General features: G+C 38.2%; 1 long non-coding RNA gene across 1 annotated transcript; it reads right to left on the minus strand.

Moving 5' to 3' along the window:
- Positions 1-4,793: 4,793 nt before the first annotated feature.
- LOC309395220 lies at positions 4,794-21,642 on the minus strand. Its single transcript, XR_014175868.1, has 3 exons — positions 21,504-21,642; positions 8,826-8,869; positions 4,794-5,895 (listed from the first exon to the last, which is right to left on the minus strand). It is a non-coding gene; the product is annotated as an uncharacterized lncRNA (long non-coding RNA).
- Between the last annotated feature and the right edge of the window lie 1,258 nt (positions 21,643-22,900).

Consider the following 22,900-nt stretch of genomic DNA (forward strand, 5'->3'; position numbering starts at 1 on the left):
AAGTCCAGCAGAGGCAGGAAGGTTCTCGGCGTTCCCCAGTCACTTTCGAGGACTGCGGAGCGCAAGCCAGCGGAGCACTCTCAGGAAGGTGGGGAATGGGATCACGTGTGCTGGAGGCTGAGGCAGCCTCATCCTCCAGCACACGTGGTCCCATTCCCCACCTTCCTGATGACATCACCAGCCTCACCAGCCATAAACCTCACCGCACGTCACTGCAATTAATTGGTATTAATCTACAAGCTCTCCTTATAACAGAAGTCAGATTTTATTCTTGTTTCTTTGTTGTGCAGTGTAACAGGATGCGATACTAATAATTTTGAGTGGAAAGGGCAATTAGCATCTTTGCATTGTTACATTATCAAAATTATTTCATATTTGCTTTTGCCTAGAAATATCCCTTTCATTTCCTTTTTAAAAGACCCTATACACCTCAGTGTTATTTCTTATTTAAGGAACAGACAATCAAGTATTTCAATATGCCTATCACATTCATGCTGAAGTTGAAGTAATATAGCATTTTGATATGCCAAGCACATGGAACAATATCAGAAAAAAAAATAAAGATATGCAGTTATGCTTTTGAAGGTAGGCTAGCAGTTACTTTAAAGAAAGAAAATGCAGCATTTCTCCTTGGAAAGAATGACATGTCAAGTTTTGATTATAGTGAGTGACAGCACCCAGCAGTGCAAAAAGTCAAATAAGGACAGACCTTGATACAAAAAAGAAAAAATGAAAGAAGCTGCCGGTGCTCCACTTTTAGGAGCAGCTGTCATGGAGCTGAAGGAGAAATATGATGGAGGGAAAGAAAGCAATTACAGCTTGTTTTTTCCACTTTGGAGCATAGGCAAAACTTAATCCGAATAGCAATTGACCCTGTGGAAAAGGAAGGTAGAGTACATACACCTTTTTCTTCTCTAGTTGAAATAAATTCAAATAAAAGAGTGACAGTAAAGCTTTAAAATGTTTTAACATTCCCTCAACTTGCATAGGACTTTCAAGATCTATCCAATTGTGCAGCACAAGTTAAGATAAAGTTTACAACAGTGGGACAGAGCACTAGTGTAGCTTTCAAGCAAGCACAAAAAACAAAAATGGTCAGATATAAAGATTTTCTTCATAAAACATCCAAAATTACCAATTTTTTTTTTTACTGTAGGTAACTAATCTGTCAAAACTAAATCATGTTGCTTCTTTCAAACCCTAAAGCTGTTTAATAGTTGACATAACCAAGGAAAGAAGCAACGTAGAACTAAGAAGAAATTTCCTAAGGGTGAGAGCAGAATCAGCGGAATCAGTGGAATAGCTTACCTGCAGAAATTGTGGGTGCTCCATCACTGAAGGCTTTCAAAAAGAGACTGAGCAACCATTTGTCTGAAATGGTATAAGGTCTCCTGCTCAAGCAGGAGGTTGTACTAGAAGATCTCTGAGGTCTCTTCCAACTCTATTATTCTATGTAACTTCTATACCTTACATATTTGAGTTTCTTTTATTATGAAACAAGTTACAAGGTTTTCAGGTTTGAAATAGTGATGCTTTCAAGTTTGGAATAATGATGCTGAAGGCTCAAAAGGGATCAACGGTTAAAATGTAAGTCTATTCTACCAGATATGGGATAAATGGTATAGGTGGATGGAGGAAAGAAACAAGAATCAAGGAAGGAATGTAACAAAACTAAAAAATAATAGTTATGAGTAAAATAAGAAAGTTAAGAATAGTGAAACCCAAATGAAATACAATTGAATGGGAAATAATATAAGGTGAGCGCTATCGATTGATAATTGCTACTGGAAAGAACAGGAAGCGCCTGTTTGTATTGCACTGTGTAAATGTGTTGTACGTCTAAGTTTTGTGTCTGTGTATTTTAAATGTTTGTTAATAAAATTGAAAAATTGAAAAAATAAAAAAATAAAAATAAAATGTAATTCTACATATGTTTTATCAGAAGAAACTCCATTAAAGTTCTGAATAAATGTGCATACAATTGAGCTGCAATTGGCCAAAGCCTATGTGACTATAGAATTCATTACATCTAACAAAACCAGGGACGTGCGGTCATTGGAGGCAGGGGAGGCAGAGCCTCAACTCTCATCATGAAATAATAATATATAAAATAATAATATCCATGAGGGAGTTTCATATATATATAAGAGGAAGAGGAGGGAGGAGGAGGAGCGCGTGCGGGGTGGTGCCAGCTGGGCAACCGGCGGAGGCAGGAGGGTTCTCAGAAGCGCCAATAACCTTCCTGCCTTCGCTGTACTTTGCGCGCTCCTCGCGACTGCAATCGACGTCCAGAAGTGGCAGGGGCTTGATGACGTCGCCGCAGTTGCCATGCGCGGATGGACGGAGGTAGCCAGAGTGGCGCCAAGGCAGTCCGGTAGACGAGCGACCGAGGATCAGGCTGCCTGGTCCTCCATCACTCGCTCGCTCGCTCTTTCGTCCGCCCGGACCCCTCGGCGCCACTCTGGTTACCTCTGGCCGGCCGCACCCAGCAGCGATGTCGGCGACGTCATCAAGAAAAAGTGGCTTGGAGGCAAAGTGCTTTTCAGTGTTTTTCTGTGCGTCTGGCGTTTAGGTAGATAGCCGGATGTCCTAAACGCCAGACGCACAGAAAAGCACTAAAAAGCAGCTGCTGTTGGGGAGCGCGAGCCGGCGGAGCGTGCTCAGGAAGGCGGGGAATGGGATCACGTGTGCTGGAGACTGAGGCAGCCTCAGCCTCCAGCACACATGGTCCCATTCCCCGCCTTCCTGATGACGTCACCAGCCTCACCAGGCGTAAACCTCACCGCACGTCACTGAACAAAACTATCTTGTGGAAAACTATTCAGAATTAATCTGTTCCAGCCAAAGTAACCAAACAATTGGTCATTCTGGCAGGAATGATGAGGTTACAAGGCAGCCTTATAAATGCCCTCAAAATATTACTGAATAGCTATATTTCTGATTAAGTGCTAATCATTTATTGTGAACTCTTTCTTGAAATACATACAATTTTGGACTCTGGTGCTGCATTGGACCCATTGTATCAATTACTAAAATAAAAAAAATCCTTAAATTTAGAAAGTTCTTATTTCTAGGCCACAGTTGAAATACTTGGGAATAATTATAATATTTCTCTCATGGTACCGAAAAATGACTGGAATATAAACCTTGCACTAAAAAACAAGGCAAATATATGAAAACAATTACAAAAATAACAACATTGGAAACATTAGCTTGTCAAAAGGAAAACTTACCCAGCTTAGAGTATTAGTTTACTATATGTCACCTTGAACACAAATTAATCAAGGAGATTAGTTGAACTGCCATTAACACCTGTCATATTCCAAATTCTATAAATAGCTATTTTATTTCTTCTAGGATCTGCCAACTTCCTCTCTTTGTTTAGTATCTTTGTCTAATGACAAAGACCATATCTAGAAAACTACCCATCATTTCCTATTTCCCAGATCATTTGATTTGCATGCCTGGAGGGCACCATATAAAATTTAAATGGATAGTCGTTTCTCAGCTGAAGTCACTAGACAAACCGGGGACTTACCATGAGTCGCTTTGCTTGGTAGACATTAAGTTTGGTGAATAGTAAGATATAGATGCTTCCAAGTTTGAACTTGGATTTTAAGAGAAGGAAGGAAAAAGATCAGGTTGTGATCCTTTACAGGAAAACTACAGCCTACAACATGTTGTCCAACTACAACTCTCAGCATTCATTATTATTTGTCATCTTGACTGAGATGGGTGGAATACATAGTTTAGCAGCGTCTGAAACCATATGTTTCTGCTCAAAACATAATATAAATAAACTATCCATAATCAAGATGAAAGTCAGTTGATTACGAAGTCACTTGGATGAAATGCAGTATACAGGTGAAACACAAAAAATTAGAATAACATGCAAAAGTTCATTTATTTCAGTAATGCACACAAAAGGACAGTCACCTTCCTTTTCTATTATTTTGTGTGTTTGTTTCATCTTAATGCAGTGCATGCAATTAAAGTCTTCTTTTCTGTATCTCTTTGTGCAGGCCATTCATTGGAGCAAGGTGGTCAGTCGGTGATGTTGAAGATGCACAAAAAGACAGTCATCTTCCTTTTCTATTATTTTGTGTGCCTGTTTCATCCTAATGCAATGCATGCAATTGAAGAGTTCATTTCTGTGTCTCCTCTTTGTGCAGGCCGTTCATTGGAGTCAGTGATATTGAAGACTGGCAAGGACAGTCATCTTCCTTCTGTAAGTAGCTCGTTTATTGTTTTGTGTACTTATTTTAAACTTATTTAAGTAGTAAGTGCACAAAATAATAAATTTCCTTTTTTATATCTTCTTTTTGTAGATCATTCATTGGGGCAAAGAATTCAGTAACATTGTCTTGGCCACTCCCACCTGGTCACATGACTGCCAAGCCACTCCCACCTGGTCACATGACTGCCAAGCCACTCCCACCTGGTCACATAGCCAGCAAGCCACTCCCACCCAGTCACATGGCTGGCAAGCCGCTCCCACAAAGCAGGCCACACCTACAGAAGAGGTTCTAAAAAATTCTGTAACCCACCACTTCTATATACATACTAATTAAGTGGCTTTGATCTTTTTTTTTAAAAAAAAAGTGAAACAAAGCAAAGGAGATTTCCCATTTCATATATTTAATAGTGACTATAGACATTTGTATTAAAAAAGTGAACACATTCAATGTTGCTCATATTATCAAATATTATTCATTGGAATTAAAGTAATGTAAGTTTCCAGCAGTTTCCCCGAGCCACTGAAATGCCAAAGAGAGTGAGACTTGAGACGAGGCTTACAAAAAATATCATCTTTTATTTATGGCCATAGCAAAAGCTGGGTGACAAAACTATGTCCAAAACATACAAACAAATGCATGTCAGGAATAGCCACACCCTGCAAGTGTGGCTCAAGTATTATATGCATTTTAGGCAGATAGAAACAAAGTTTATCCAATCAGAGACAAAGATCCGTTACCAACGTGATCTTTAAAGTGTTCTTTTGTTCAAGCTCCTGTCTCTGTCTACCTTATCTGTAGAGTATTCCTATAGACTTGTGTAGGGGGTAGCAGCCCCCCTTTGCCAAGTTGTTTTTCGGCAGAATGCTTTAAGGTTTTATGAGCCAGCAAAACTCCTTAGTTTGGTTCCTTTATCAATGTAGTCTACTATTCCCGTGTAACAATTTCTTCTACTAGCTTGGTTCCTTTATCTATGCAGCCTGCTATTCCCATGTAACAATTTCTTCTACTAGCTTTCAAGAATGTGCCTAGCTTTGAAGCCAAGAATAGAAGCTAGACACAGCAGTCAGATAACATTTGCAGTAATGGCATCCAGTATTAAGGTTACAATTTGCTAGGGTAGAAAATAACTAATTTCTGACAGTATACAATAATATAAGCAGAAGCCAATATTGATTCATATTGATTCATATACTCCTTCAGTAATAACATGAAATATTCAGAGCTGTCAATTCAGATCTAAATAGTATATAGACAAAATGCCTGCTAAGGCCAAATAGGATTTTGTGTTTATTACCTTTTATTTTAATGAACCATTGTCATGTTTGGTTTTGTTACCATATTTAAACTCCCAGCTTAGAACCATCAAATGTGACCAAATTTATCAATGAGGCAAAAAGACAGAAGGAATTAGAATGCTTCAAGACACACAATTAGTTTGGGAAGTTAATTATAAACATTATAATCTGCGTATGCAAATATCAGATGTATTTGCCACTGGAGACTTGAACTGCTTTCTGTTTCCTCGTGACTGGGGAATCCCAGAAGCTTGTTTTATCAAAAAATGTTATTAAGACAAATTACTAAGTGAAAACTGGAATGCATTTTGAAAAATACGTCTGCCATTGTTCTATGAATCACTTGCTGTGACCAGTTGTACCTGGAAAAGAAGAAATGTACCAAAAATCAGCATTCAATAAATAAACATGCCAGGTAGCTAACCATCATAGAAAGTATTCCTCATGTCTTGTAAAGGATAGCTAGAAATGGCAGGAATGTCTTTAGCACTTCAAAGAAATGTGCATGTTAAATTAGTAATAATTAACTTGATATTTTTAAAGATTGCAGAGAAGGAAAGATAAAACGGCAAAGAAGCAAGTGACGGACAAGGAGGTTAAATTCTTCTTGTAAGCCATACAAGTATAAAACAACAGCTTAAATCTTAAAAGTAATGGTTGGTTTTCTTCAGTAATTTTCAATTTTTCACAGCAGAATTTATCTCCAGGAACTTTCTCCATAAGCTGAGTTTATGCATTGACTTCATTGTGTCCAGAATTTTGTATCTATAAAGAAAAGATAGACAACCTCTGAAATAGCACATGGGGTCAATCACTTGTTCTCTTAGTCACGCACAAGCCTGGTTCTCTCCCTTCTGTGCAGCACATGCTGATGTGCTGATTGCACATCTTCAGCTCAGTCCTTGAGTTTGTTTGCTTATCTGTCTAACCTTTAGGCTCCAGAGCTACTTGCTCTTCTGCCTATGCTCCCCTTTCAGTAGCTGCTACCATTTGCTGAAGTATTCATTTATTCACAGATGCCCACCATGTAACTTATAAGGAAATGTAGCAGAGGCTTTTGAGTAAGGAAGTATATGGACTTCCTAAAGTTTTCCTTTCCCCCACTCCTTATTTTCAAGAAGGCTTGATCTTTCCTTATAACATTGCTTGATAATTCCCTGGAGGAAAATAATAAACAAATGCATGATGCAATACTGTTTGCAAAAATCACTATTTGCATCTTTTAGAGTCTATAGCTTGCAAGAAAAAACCACATAGATATTCTCAAATTTAACTGGAAATATTTATCAAAGTAAACCTATTACTGTTGCAATATTCAAAATATTTAAGTATTTCAAGTAGCTGGAAAGGTATAAAGATTAGGCATCTGAGTTCATTGAATGCATACATTTTACTGTTAAATGTTAAATGCTCTAATGAATTATGCAAGTCTACATTCCATATGCTGGTAACTGATGATACCAGATATATTTATAACAAATATATATTGGTTTTGTACATAAAATGAGAAAATTCAGGCTATCATGAGAATATATGCTGCAGTTTTAATATTAATAACATATGATAACACTTCAATAATCCCACTCATAAATAGTTCTATGTGAAACCTTTGAATAATTTGGATATAAATCAGATGGCAATGTTTACACTGTAGGCTGCATCAATCACATTAAGTAAACAATGTGGCTAGGAATAGATAATACCTCAAATCAAAAAAGAGATAGAAATATAAATATGGACTCTATGTCTGGACAAATAGTTCCTGAGTTTAAAAAAAGAAAATTTCAGAAATAGCTAAGTTTGCTGATTATGACACAGTGTCATTTAGATCAACTGAGTTCATATGATAGCTCAGATATAAGTACCATTATGAAGCACTATGATATTTGTTACAATGTTAAGAACAAGTTAATTTGTAATACAGTTTACTAATAATGCTTGGAAAAATTAAAGAATATTATGTAGCCCTAGCAATACCGAATGATGTTTAGGAGAGCTTGCTGAACTCTGAAACATTCCACAAAAAAGTTCACTTACAGCAGATACATTTAATTTTTACAAAGTTAAATTCACCAACCGCAGTATCTAAAGTGTCACAGTATCTAAATACATGTTATAAATAAATAATAATAATAATTCTAAGAATATCAAACATGCATCAACAAAAATAATTGAAGATGCTAATCTTCATATAATAGTTTTAGGAACTATATTTATTGTTGAATATATGAGTGTCAAGCCGGCCTCCCTCAGCGACCAAGAAAGAAACCACTTAACTCCATTTTGCAGAATTAAGAGTACTTTTACTGGTTATGAAAAGGTAGCAGCTAAGCAAAGCAAGATCTGAGGCAAAAGCGCACAAAATCATACATATAAATACGTGACCAACCCCTCCCCCTAGTAACCCTCATCCCAGTGTCCAATCTGCAAATCCCTTAGGTGTCATGTGAGTTCCATCTTCAAGGGGCATCATCAGGTTGGTATGTAGGACGGTTGGCCTTGACCGACACCAAGCGCTAATCTCCAGCATGCGCTGTAGACGGTGGGACCAAAACTCCCTTTTTACAATCTCTCCTGTACTAAAACTTCCCCTCCCAAATACCAAGCGCCCCTCCCCGTTTCAATGGCAGCCGAAAGCAAATAGCGAAACAGAGGCTGACAATGAGCAACTTTCCAGGCACCATGTGCAGATTATGAAAGTGTGAACTCTACCGAGACAAAATGTTTAATATCTTACTCTATAAAGAATAGTAAATATTTACAATGTTTAGAATTTCTAGGCAAAAATAGACACTTACAATTTCTAAATATAAATAAGAAGATGCACTATTTTTAAATGCAAACTTTGGTACTTTTATTGTTCAGAAATGTTTTGTTGAATCATGATAGTAATCATAATTTCATATGATCAAGATATGATGTATATTCTTCTTATAGAATTTTTTATTGTTTTTTTTAAAAAATTGGGGAAAAGGGTAGGTGGATCCACAAAAAAAAATTTTGGGGCAGCTCCAGCATGCTAGAGGTAGGAATCTCTCCAATTCTCGCAACTTTTTACAGAGAAAGAAAAAAAAAAAAAAGATAAAAGATAAGCAGAAACAGCATCTTATTATACATTGTATCAACCATGTGTTAAATCATCTCCTTTGCCACTTTCTAATATATCAACAATTAGAATGATATTCCGGATATATTTATTTTTGTGACCTGAGTCTTTCCGTTATTGTTCTCTCCCCCCTGTCCCCAGGCGGAGCCGCAGCCCCTCCCTCCTTCATGTCTTGTGTGTTGTCACCTAGATATGATGTATATTTAGCGCTGGGTTCTTTCTGCAAAGATCTGCAAAACAAGAGAAACATCAACAATGCTTTTCTTTTTTTTTTCTTTTCTTTTCTGATGAAGAACCTGAGGAAAAAACAGGGCCCATAAAATAACTATAGAAACATCTAAGGGAAATTGAAAATTGGTAACATATTTTTGTGCTGTTCGGCTTCTCTTAAAGCCCTAGTAATAAGATAATAGGAAAAAACATGTCATGAACTGAGTATATGTATAAAGTTTTAGAACAAAATTAATCATTTGGATTAACTATAATTTGAACACTTGAGAGTTATATGAATGTTTTATATTTGATTCTCTATGGTCTTCACTATTTCATACAAAGAATAATTAGAATGTTTTAATAGCCAGATAAAAGTAAACTTCATATCACTGAAGGTGAGAATGTGGCCCAGAAATTGCACACCACCAGATACTTCCAATGACATGCTGCACAGCTTGTCATAGTTCACAAGGTCAGTTGATCACCTTTATGACACATAGGCAACAACCACTATCAGGAGAGGCTTATTTATAACTTCATATGTATTCGCACCAGGAATAGGAACCTCAACGTGACCTTTCATTTTTGGCAATTAATTGTGATAGTTTGTAAATAACACCAGGTAATATGCCATTCATTAACCATCTGTTTTCTTGATATGTTTAGCTTGTTGTTTTAATGTTATAGACACACAGACTTAATCAGCTATAATCGTTCTATTTCAGACCTATAAATCCAACAGCTCAGGATTTTTTCCCTTCAGTGCAAACTCTGATCAATGCTCACATTATATTTGCTAAAGTAAACCCAGATTATGTTCATGATTAGAAGTGGTATTCAGCAGGTTCTGACCAGTCCTGGACAACCAGTAGCAGAAATTTTGAGTAGTTTGGAGAACCGGTAAATACCACCTCTGACTACCCCCGCCCTTATCTATTATCTGCCCCCCAAGTCCCAGCTGATTAGGAGGGAATGGAGATTTTACTGTATCCTTCCACTGCCATGTCCACCAAGGCACACCCACCAAGGCATGGCACGCCCAACAAACCATGCCCACCAAACCATGGTAAAAATATTTGAATCCCACCACTGTTCCTGACATTTTAATATTGTGCTTGAAAAGCAACAACTGTTCCTTCTGCTTTGAAATCTGGCACCGAAAAACTATTTTGCCACATTTGTTTTACACAAATGTTTCAGTTTTGCTGAAAATTGAATCACTTCTACAGAAACATAAGCATGAAATTTGAAAATATTCTACAGTTCATTACTTTTTAAATTATAGAAGTATATACGGTGAATAATTAAAACTTAAGCCATAAGATTCTAATATATGTATAATATTGAGTATTATTAGTAGGATTATAGGTAGAAATATTATCTATTGACTCCTCCCCAAGATTTTCTCTCTTGCCAACGATCTGCTGATTTTGCTGCCAAAGCTGGTTCTCTGGCACTACTGCTTCCTGAATGTGAAAGGGACCATTTAGGAATGATCCAAGATGGCTTTCAGACAGTTGTGGACCTACCTGGAAAGGGGAGTCTTGATGATTCCATATCCCTGTGCAATGGTGGGTTTCAAATTTTTTTAGAACTTTTAGAATACCTCTTCGGTAGGTATGGCCTGCTATGTGGGAGTGGCTTGCCGGCCATGTGACCAGGTGGGAGTGGTTGCCAGCCATGTGACTGAGTGGGAATGGTTTGGCAGTCATGTGACTGAGTGGGCATGGCCAACTTGTAAAATGTGGTGAAACTCACTTAACAACGCTCTTGCTTAGCAACCAAAATGTTGGCTCAGAAACTCTGGCATTTGAAGCCCGCATGTCTTAAAGCTGTCAAGTTACAAGACCCTTGCACCCCTAACACTTTAGGAAAAAAAACCCAGGGGTGTTCAAACTTAACAGCTTTAAGACTTGTGGACTTCAACTCCCAGAATTCCTCCTCCAGTCATGTTGGCTCAGGAACTCTGGCATTGAAGTGTACAAGTCTTAAAGCTGTCAAGTTACAAGACCCTTGCACCCCTAACCCTTTAGAAAAAAAACCCAGGGATGTTCAAACTTGACAGCTTTAAGACTTGTGGACTTCAACTCCCAGAATTCCTCCTCTTGTTCTTCATCTTGATGATGTGCAGACGGGTGGGGGGAGGGAGCTGGAACCGGTTCTAAACAGCACTGTAGATTTGTGGAACCTCTTCTATAGAAGAGGTTAGAACTGGCAGGAACCCACCCCTGCCTGTGGGAGTGGTGAGAAAGTTGCTGGACATCCATCTTCCTCTTGGCAGTTTATTTTCTTAAGTATGCATTGGTTTTAACTTCAACACTTTTTGAATCTTCTGTTTTACTCTGCTTTTTATCTTCAAAAGTTGACTGGTTGATTGAATATAATTTATTTTATTTCAAAATAAAATATTTTTTTTATTCTAGCTGTTCTTTTTTACCCCTTTGATTTATGTTGTTTTAAATAAACTTTGTTTTTCTGTAAGGAAACACAGTGTGTTCTTAGATGGTAAAGCTTTCATTTCATTTACATTAATTGAACCCTCACCACAGGGTTTTTACATTTTATTAATTTGCAAAATATTTGGAGTTTATTTTTTCTTTTAATCTTGGATTGAAATATCCTGAAAATATCTTCCATGTTTTTTTCATTTATTTCTTCACTTTGCTTTAGCATTCTTTATTTCTTTGCTCAGTTACACAGAGCAACAATGCATCAGATTACAAGCAAGCAAAGGTGGCTGATATCTGGGAAAGGACCATTTGGTAACATGCCATTTTAGTTGAAAGGTTTTTTTTTTAAGTTTGATGATAAAAAGGTTGTTATAATGATAATGTTCAGATGCATGTAGCTCTGGATAAATTAGATTCACAAATGGAATCTAATTCAGTCCAGACCCATTGGAAAGTGCTATGGACTGTACAGACATAGAACTAACCGAGTCGATTGCATATGCCTCTCTGAAGTTGAAGCTACATTATTTTAAAACAGCAGAAACTTGATTGAATTGAGAAGTTATAAATTGGTTTTCCCTAGGAGAATTGAAGGAAATTCACACCTAATCAGAAATCATTTTCATTTGGACTTTGTTGGGAAGATTGACCTATTGTGGAGAATGAATTTATTATATTTAACTAGACAACAATTGATAAGAGATAGTATTAAGAAACAAATGTGTATATTTGGTCCAGAATGAATTATCCTTAACTCTTGGACAATTCAGGATAGATAAGATGTGGTGGTAAATTTTCTATGAATAGGTTATACTAATCATTTGTTAACAGAGGGTTTTGAAACTTTAACCTTGCCTGGGGGAATAATAGATGTATGTATATGTGTTGTTATTTTTTCAATGTCTTGTTTGCTTTGTGGTTTTTTGTCTTTTTTTAATAAAAAATTGGGGGGGGAAGAAATATGCTTAGAATGAGTATTACTGAAGTCTGTACATTTTTTACAAATGTGTCCAATATGATTTCATTGTAAAAGCCCTAAATTTGTTTCTTAAGAAGCAAAACTTACATACCATAGTCCCGGGATGGGACTATGTGCACTGGCCAGCTGACTTCAGTCTTCTTTTGAGGCCATTTTTCGCCCCCCCCCCCCCAGGCTCCATAGGCTTTATAGGAGCCTGTGGAGGGTGAAAACAGCGTCCCCTGCCCCCAAGGCCCTCTGGAGGAGCACAAAAAAAACAGCCCCTTGGGCAAACCAGAAGTTCGGGAATGGACTTCCAGTTTGCTCGTAGGGCCTGTTTTAGCCCTCCGGAGCCTTTAGGAGGCTTCCAGAGGCTTCCCTGAAGGCTCTGGAGGGCAAAAAATGACCCTACGAGCAAACTGGAAGTCCATTCCTGAACTTCCAATAGGGCCATTTTTCATCCTCCGGAGCCTTCAGGGAAGTTTCCTGAAGGCTCTGGAGGACTAAAAACAGCCTACAGACAAACCGGAAGTCTGTTCCCGAACTTCCGGTTTGCCTGTAGGGCAGGTTTTTTGCACTCCGGAGGCTTCAGGAGGGCGGGGGGGCTGTTTTCGCCCTCCCCAGGCTCCTATAAAGCCTCTGGAGCCTGGGGAGGGAGAAAAAAGCATGCCAAAAATGGGGGAGCACTGGTCATGCGTGCATGCGTGCTGGGGTCATGCGCATTGCATTATGGGTGTGGCACACCCACACACAACCCCCACACACTCCCCCCACTTTTGGCACGTGAGCCAAAAAAGGTTCACCTTCATTGCCGTAGTCTCTTTTAGGACACTCTTCATTTTTCCTTGATAATTGTGAGATATAATTTTGGGGGTAAAGATAGATGAGATAGAAATGATAGAGAGATGATAGATGATAGATAGATAGATAGATAGATAGATAGATAGATAGATAGATAGATAGATGATAGATAGATGATAGATAGATAGATAGATAGATAGATGATAGATAGATAGATAGATAGATAGATAGATAGATAGATAATGCATGTGCGAGAGAAAAATATTTTAATTTATTATTTAGCTTGACATATAAATAAAGAATACATTGTAAAAACAAAAATTCTTAGCTTCAGAGAGATCTTGTGTCAATTGATCAAATGTCATTATATAGATAATATTTCAGACCCAATGAGATAAAATTCTTATACTGTCCATATTCACTGGAAATTCTAAGAAAGCATCTCCCTATCTCCAACATAGAAATGGTGTTATTCTGATAAAAGATTACATTGAATTATCAGATACATAATTAATGAAGTAGAAAATTGATGAAACAGATGGCTTTTCTATCCATTCTAATTTAACGATCCTTTGCATATCTGTAGCATATTGTTACTTCTTCAGGGATGTTTTATAGTAAAACTTTATAGTTTTGTTCTACATACTTATAAATCCCATAAGCTTTTAAAGTAATAACAATCTGACTAAGTAGAAAAGTATGATTTCTTGTTATTGGAATTAGTCTTAATAGCATAAGCTTTGTGTTCATCCACATCCCATTCCTTTTATTTAGGAAATTTTTATTTAGGAAATTTACATTGCTGCCTATTCACACATGGTGACTCAAAGCGGCTTACAAGAATAGTCTCCCTCTCCCTCCCTCTCTCTGCCTCCCTCCCTCCCTCCCTCTCTCTCTCTCTCTCTCTCTCTGTCTCTGTCTCTCTCTCTCTCTCCATCCCACCCTCTCTGTCTCTCTCTGTCTCTGTCTCTCTCTCCCTCCCTCCCTCCCTGCCTCTCTCTCTCTGTCTCCCTCTCCCCAACCCACTTCACAGGACTATTGTTGTGGGGAAACTAGGAGGAAGTAGGTGTGTTGGATATGTTCACCACCTTCAGTTATTTATAAAAATAATAAATCTGGAAAATGAATAAATAAAGTGAAAATTGCTTGCATTAAAAAAACAGTAATACATACAACTTGGGGGCAAGCCCAAGTTACTTACTCATGAAATTCTCTTATTGTCATGGTCTCTTACTGTCTAAATAAGATGTAATAATTGGTGATGATCTTAAATTCTATGTGGATTTACTAATAGTTATACTTTTCCTATGTTGATGTACCTTTGATGAAAACAAGAAGAAACCAACTTACTTCCAGTAGTTTTCTGAACCTGAGCCTCGTAGACAGCGCATTTTCATGCCAAATTTTGCAGCATCAAATATACAATAACATTTTAATAAATAATACCCATATAATTTTTAATCTCAATTTGTAATGAAATAAATCAATATGTATGCAAGAATAGTAGTAGAAGCAGTCTGTATCAATCTATAATTAAACCTATGAATTTAATTATACTTCCTCAATTAACTACTTTGAATATTTTTCCTATTCAGTAAGTGTTTCTTTCATATTGAAAAACTCTGACTCTGACTTTATATATAAAGTTTGTTAGATCAGATTATATTTGGAATTAGATATTGAAGCACTAACTTAATTTATTTGATGCTTGAAAGAACAGGAAACAGAAAGGATATGAAATTTTGCTACATGTAATATTGCTTATGAGCTTTTTATGCATTCCGACTGTAGTATCAGAATATAAAATAACCTTTTCTTTGGATCAATACAAATGTCTCACAATGGCCTTTGTTATTTTACAAATCACTTGTCTTGAAATGCCTAAAAATGTGAGTTCATTAATGTACCATGGCATCCATCAGTATATGCTATACTATAGCTTTCTATTTCATGTAGTTCAGATCTTCAAAGAAAATACAGTAAACAGCAGATAAAGTCATATAGTCAGTTGAACAATTGACTAAATTTGCTGGATAATAAAAACGAGATCATTCATGGAGAGTAGAGAAACTATTTTTAATTACTGCAAATAGAAAAAGCTGTTCACCAACATTTGCATTTCAAAACCATGCATTCTTCATAAATTATGAAAGATCTACCAAGTATATAATATGGATATTACATCTATGAGAAGCTATATTAAAATATCCAAATATAAACTAATTTTAGACTAATCATCAGTTATATTTTCTTGTAATTTTTCTAAATTAGATTATTATCAGACCCAAAGTGCATTTACCCAGAACGAATTTTAAATGAATTTAGCTTCATTTTCTTTCTGCTTAAACTGTTGAATAAAAAGTAATGTTACAAAAAAGTAAGTTGAACCATAATTGTTTAATAGTTCTTCAATATCTTCTATTTTTATATCACTGTTAAAATACATCATTTGATCAGTAGGTTTCTACTGCTGCCTATTATGGCCTAACCAAATTAATGTTAAAAATTCAAACTCAGTGCATCATATTTGCTAAACTCTATGAATAAAATAAAACCCTAATTTTTAAGAAAGCTGTTTATTCATCATCAGAATGACTATGCATGCCCCCTTAGGGACCTCTGAAGAAATGTGTAAGGTCCACGGTAGACAGCTTAAGGTAAAAGGTATGGGGGTTAGAGGAACTAACAACAGGATCAGGTAGGGTGTTCCACACATTTACTACTCTATTGCTGAAATCGTTTTTCCTGCAATCAAGATTAGAATGCACTACATTTACTTTGTATCTATTGATAGCCCTTGTGTTATTGCAGTTGAAGTAAATGTAGTCATTAACAGGTAGGACGTTATGGCAGATAATCTTGTGTACTAACCTTAGGTGGCAACATAGACGGGGTAGTTCAAGGTTATCCAGGCCTAACATTTCAAGCCTGGTGATACATGGAATTTTATTACGAGCAGAGGAGTTGAGTACTCTTCTTGTAAAATACCTCTGGACCCTGTCCAATGTTTTAATATCCGAAATGCAGGGTGGGTCCCAGGCAGGTGAGCAGTATTCAAGGATAGGTCTGGCAGAGAGCAAAGGATTTAAAGCCGCCTGTCTGAGGGGGGGGGAAATCCCCCTCCCTCCAGTCACGCTTCTCCAGCCAAGTTGAAAGTGATTTTAAAGACAGCTGGCAGTTTTCTTTCCTTTTCTTTCCAACAAACAAGGGAACGGGGGGGGGGAGTTTCCACCTCACCACACAGCAACCGCGTCCTTCAAATAGTGCGTTCTTCCAGCTGCCTCCTCACGAAGACGCCGCAGCGCCTCCCCATCATGCCTCCCGGTGCCTAGGGCGATGCGGGGGCCCCCCTGGCTGCCGCTGACTCATGGGATCCCCCGCTACGCCGCCCCTTCGGCAGGAGCCTCTACAGGGCGTCCTGTGCCCCCCAAGCGGTGGGGGGGCCACCAGAAGAGCGTGGGGCGAGCAGAGCCTGCCCGTCGGGTCAGCAGCCGGAACCGGAAGTCCTTTTGCTCTCAGCCCTAGAGGAGGAGGAAGGGAGAGAGCCAACTAATGATTTCACGCTCATAACGAAGGCGGATTTTGGATTTTAACTTCATAAATGAGGTGATGATCTGAAAACTTTGGAAGCTTTGTAAACTTTCTGTTATGCCTCTAAACCCCGAGGCTGGCAGGGCAAGATGGCACACTTCCGTTGTCTCTATAAACATTGAAAACTGACTCCACCTATAGAAGTTCAGGCTTCCTGTCTTTATTCTCCGTGACACTCAGACAAATCTCCTGCTGAATTGGATTTCCCTGGAATAAAGGACTTTTTTACTCTACTGCCAGAAGTAATTAAAATAATTTCCCCTCTGCTTGGACTCCTAGCCTCCTGAACTCTCTCGGCGGTTTCCCTCCTTAACTTCCTCTCTGTATTGACTTTGAACTTTTACTGCTCAACATAATGCCACCTAAGAGACCACCCCCGGGGAAGCCGGGCTTTGCTGTCTCCGCCCCAACATCAACAGTATCCAGTCCGTCCGGTCAACAAACTTTAACATCACTGATGCAGCCCAAACCTGCTGAGACTGATTTTCAACAGATGTTCCAACAAATTTTAAAGGGACAGGAAGACATAAAAAGTGAACTAAAGGAGATGAGAGAGCAGCTTAAAGCGAACCAAGACCAGATGAATAAAAATACACAGAGACTGGATCTTTTGGAGGGAGGGACGGCTGAGATGAGGGGGGAGGTGCAAGGGGTGCAGAAGGGGAACCAGGAGATTGAAATCCACCAAATGAAAACAGAATTTGAAAGAATGTCCTTTTTCCTTAGGTTCCAAAATGTAGTGGAGGCAGATGATGAAGATTTAAGGGACATCATGACAAACATCTTGGCTGAATACATTCAGAAAGAAAAACAACAGATGGGGTGGGAACTGGAGTAAACTCAGCATATGCTAGAACACATAATGTTCCCAGGAAGGTACATGTTAAATTTCTCAGAAAGACCACAAGAGATGAGATTCTGAGTGCACAAAGAGGGCAAGCATTGAAATATCAAGATAGAGATATAACCATTCTGAAACAGATCCCCAAGAAAGTGAGAGAGAAAAGAAAAAATTATTCGCAATTAGCGAAGAAGCTTTACAAGAAGGGTGTGTGGTTCAGATGGCTGATGCCTGAAGGTATGTTAATATTCTGGGAGGACACAAGAGTCAGAATTAATACAATCATAGAGGCTCAGGCCTTTATGGAAAAAAATTAAGTACTCCTAGATAAACCTGATGATCTTACACCTGACATACAAGACACGGGAGGGGCCGGAGCCCTGCTGCCAGGGGGAGAAGGGGCAATACCAAGAAAACTCAGATCACAAAAATGAATAAGGAAATCGGCTTGATATAAATTGATTGAAATTGCTATCTGAATTTATATGCTGACAAATTACTATTATGTAATATTGAATTATTTGTGTAAATGAATACTATGAGTACGGGGGGTGGGGACACCTTTCACACATTGTAACTGCCAAAATTTGTAATCCATTCCAATACCCCTTTCCTTTTTATTTTTTAAAAAAAAGCAATAAAATTTTGCTTTAAAAAAAAAAGGATAGGTCTGGCAAAGGTTTTGTATGCCCTAGTTAGCAGCATAGCGTTACCAGAGAGAAAACTTTGTAAAATAAGGTTGACAACTCTGAATGCTTTTTTGGCAATGTTGTTACAGTGAGCTCTGTGGCTTAGATCTTTCAAAATGAGTACTCCTAGGTATTTGACAGAGTGTGGCTCATCTTTTAGATCATTTCCGCCCAGCTTGTATTTGATGTTGTGATTTTTACTGCCAATGTGTAGGACTGAGCATTTCTTAGCAGAGATTTGGAGTTGCCAATTGTTTGACCATTCAGATACATAATCCAGGTCATTTTGTAGAGTAGTAGAATTGCCTGTGGTGTTAAACAGTTTTATATTGTTGGCAAAGAGGATGCAGCTGCTTATAATATGATCGCAAAGGTCATTTATGTAAAGAAGAAAGAGTGTTGGTCCTAGAACGCTGCCTTGGAACACCACTATTAACTGGTGCAGGGTTAGCTATAGCATTTCCAATTTTGACTATTTGTTGCCTGTTTGATAGGAATGCAGCTATCCACTTGTGCAAAGATCCAGAAATGCCATAAGAACTTAGTTTTAACAGACGTTTGTCATGTACCACTGAATCAAATGCTTTGCAGAAGTCTATATAGATTGCATCTATTGCTTTACCCTGGTCGAGTTGAGAGGTCCAAATGTTTTTGCAGTGTATGAGTTGCAGATTAGAGGACAATTTTTTTCCTGAAACCAAATTGCTTATTAGAAAATGGGTTGTTTCTCTCTAAGTGGAGGTGATGGATTGATTTATGATGGATTCCATGACTTTACAGGTGACGCAGCAAAGGGAGATTAGTCTATAATTCTCAACAAGGCCGGGGTCACCTATTTTGAAGATAGGTATGACTGTTGCTAATGACCATAGGTCAGGCAAGGAGCTTGTTCTAAAAGATACTTCATAGATGATACTTAGAGGTTCAGCTAAGGCGGTGGAGAGCTTTTTTAGAAAGTAGGCACATATTCCATTGGGGCCAATAGAAAGAGATGACTTTAGGTTGTGTAGTGCCCTTTTGACAGTATTTTCAGTAAAATCAATGTGGATTAGATTATTGCAATTGGTTGTGGTCTGAGTAGGAAATGAGGGGGAAGATGCCATTGCTGTTGACAAAGACTGAACTGAAAATAATGTTGAAGAGATTGGCCTTAACGGTATCATCATTACAATCTTCACCATTTTGCCCTGTTAGAGGTGGGATGGTTTTTGAGACTTTAAGTTTGGCATTTACAAAATTATAGAAGGCTCAATTGGATTTCGTGTGTAACAGCTCTCATCCTGTTTGCAGTGGTAATTGGTACATTCTGTTTTTATTTGGTGGCACAAGGTTTTGTATCAATTTATAATTTATAGCCACAAAAATCTACAATCAAATAATGCTGTATATACATTTCTCTTCAGATGTCAGCACACAATATATAGGCTCTGGATTGTGAAAACATGATACAGAGGGCAAATGCATCCAGTCTGCTATGATTCTCAAGTAGATTAATTATATGCTTGAAGATGTCATGAACATATATAAACAAGTGTCATGAATATATATGTACAAATAATACAATCAGTCAGCTGTGTAAATATGTTTTATCTGACTCAATTCTTCATATATCACAGATCTTTACCTGAAAATGTTACAATCATACAAACTTCCAATGTCTATACACTTACTATATTTCTCCGTTATGTTACCTATATGGGCCTGCTGATTGGAAAATGTGTGTGTGAGAGAGGGGGGGTTACGTAAAATCTTAAAGTTTTTTAGCATATTTCATTTAAGATGGATGGAATAAAAACATCTGAGTAGATAGAGAAGAGAAAAAAACCTATCAAACAGCATGAAGAAAAGAATATAAGAGAGGAAACAATTAGCAGGTAAGCAGCAGATATGCTAATCAGAACATAATGACTTTGCTGGATGAAAGGAAATGTAAAACACCCATTTTAACTGCTCTGCACACTTTGTTTCATTGTTTAAAAGTTGGGGTGGTTCATGGCCATTCCCTGCTGAACTTGGCAACCAGGAATTGTTGCTATTTGGTGAGCAACTGCGCCTTTGGGCTCATATCAAAGGGAGTTCACTCAGCAAGTATCTGATTAATTTGTAAAGAACAAACGATAAGCTGAATTGAGACACAAATCAGGAATAAGTGCCAAATGAACTCTTAAATAGGTTCCTCCCATACTTTGCTGAAACTCAACCCTGTTCAACTATCAAAGAGTTTACCTACCTAAATGCTTCACCAATCAAAAGAAGACAAAGTAAAATCACTTTCAAAATGGCAAATCAATAACATGGTTCCAATTTATATAGGTCTATATTATCCTTGAAACGTTTTATATTTAGAATGTATTACAATGTGATTAAGTCAGCTTCAAGTTCAAATGTCCTCCACACAGTAGTGAAATTCAAAAAATTCTTACTACCAGTTCTGTGGGCGTGGCTTTGTGGGCGTTGCAGGGGAAGGATACTGCAAAATCCCCATTCCCTCCCCACTCCAGGGGAAGGATATTGCAAAATCTCCATTCCCACCCTACTCTGGGTCCAGCCAGAGATGGAATTTGCCAGTTCTCCAAACTGCTCCAAATTTCCACTCCCGGTTTTCCAGAACCTGCTGAATTTCAACCCTGCCTCCACATTTTTATACTATTGAAACTCTAGGCCAGGGCTGTTAAACTTGTGTCATCACAGTGGTGTCATGTGATGTATCGTGACTTTTTTTCCCCACTTCGCTAAACTGGGAGTGGGCATGGTCAGCATGTGACACATCTGGCCCACGGGCTGCGAGTTTGATAACCCCACTCTAGGCAATACTTTATGATTTGCGTGGTGAGACTACAACATGTGGGGCAATAGTAGAAAATTCATAGACCTCATATTGAAGGGGGGCTTATTTTTGTGGATCTTATGGATCTAAAATGTAAACTTAAATAAATATCTAGTCATGGGAAGTTTTGGTAGATACAAAAAAAAAAGTTAAAAGCTACAAATATTTATAGGATTGAAAATAGTTTAGTTTGATTTAGAAGAAATAAGCCAGATCACTGAATTTTGCTGAACTTTTTTTATGAACAGGCATGGCTAAAATGTGACTTAGATCATTTTTTTTTTCAGAATAATCAGCAAGTAAAGCAAATGCAAACAGAGTTTGGGATTCAACTACAACGTCCTTTTTACTCGAGGGGAGCTCAAAATAACATCATCTTTTTACTGTTCTGCCTCGAGCATTGTAGGCTTGCTCGGGGCATGCAGTTAACTCCAGGCTTGGGAATCTTATTCAGATCAAGTTTAATATCAGGCATTCTTAACAGCAAAACTTACAGTTCAATGTTAAGATACTTCTGACTTTCCATAATCTGTCCCATCATGTGGTGTAAAAAGATGACGATTTCACTCCCATGTTGATCAGAGATACGAACACTAGCATTCCGGTTCACAAAGGCATTTAAACTGACTGGCTATAAACTTTGCACACAGGCAGAATGTCCCAGTGGCCAATCAGAAACAGAGATGTGATCACATGTCATGGAACTACATTTCCCATAAAGCAGTCTCTGCCTACATTTCCCATGAGGTAATTTCTTAAAGGAGACAGTTCTTAATTCCTACACTAGCTATATACTGCTGAGGCAGCACAGGTTAGCTGATTATACTGTGATTATCTCATTATAGACATATATGATTTTTCATCCCATACAGTGGTGGGTTCCTGCTGGATCGCACCGGATCGCACGTGCTCCCTTTCGGCGCTAAACCCGGAAGTACGGTCTTGCCCCGCCCCTGGCGACGCAACGACGCTTGCCTGCGCTCCACCAGCTCGGCTGGGAACGGAGACGTTTCTCTGCTCAGCAATGTCTTCAGTGAAGTGGTGGCAGCCTGGCAGGCTGAGCCTGCGTCCCTTTCAGGCGCTCCGCTCTGCTGAGGAAACATCTCCGTTCCCAGCCGAGCTGGTGGAGCGCAGGCAAGTGTCGTCGCGGCGCCAGGGGCGGGGCAAGACCGTACTTCCAGGTTTAGCGCCGAAAGGGAGCACGCGCGATCCGGTGCGATCCGGCAGGAACCCACCACTGATCCCATAAAACACTTTCTTTAAAAAAAAACCTATTAAATGTTAAAAGATTGTATTTGTGTTCAAAAACGTGTAAAAGAGAAATGGTTTCTTTACTTTTATTCCACTATCAGTACAGGTTTCTGACTAATTACATTTTTCTTTTTTAAAAGGTCCTAATTTATTAAATTGCAAAATCCTTGAGCCATAGGGCTTTCCTCACCTTTTCTAAGATCCTGAGCTCATGCATTATCTTCAAGTTACTTCAAATGCATCTCTCCTGTAGCCTGCATTATCAGCAGGGCACCTTCACATGTTACAATTTAATGAGGCTCGAGCACAGGTCCCTAAAGAAAAGCATTACCAGATTTGCTTCATTTATTCCTTCTAATAATCATACCATTACCTATGCTTCTATTTTTAATTAGTGATATCTAATTATTAACACTGGCCAATTTGCATCCAATTATATCCCTTGAAAAATTAGGGTTGGTTGTAAAGGCTGGATATAATTAATCACTCACTAAAAAAGTAACTTGCCTAAGTATCAAGTATGATTATTCTTTATTTGCAATAGCGCTGAATATCTGTAGCTCAGGTGTAAGATGAGGGTGAGGATTCATTCTCTGAGCTTGTGGGTTGGTTTCTGAATGGTTAGTTACCAAGCTAGGCA

The sequence above is a fragment of the Natrix helvetica genome, assembly GCF_964273705.1.
Source record: "Natrix helvetica genome assembly, chromosome: 7".
In the NCBI taxonomy this organism is placed as follows: Eukaryota; Metazoa; Chordata; class Lepidosauria; order Squamata; family Natricidae; genus Natrix; species Natrix helvetica.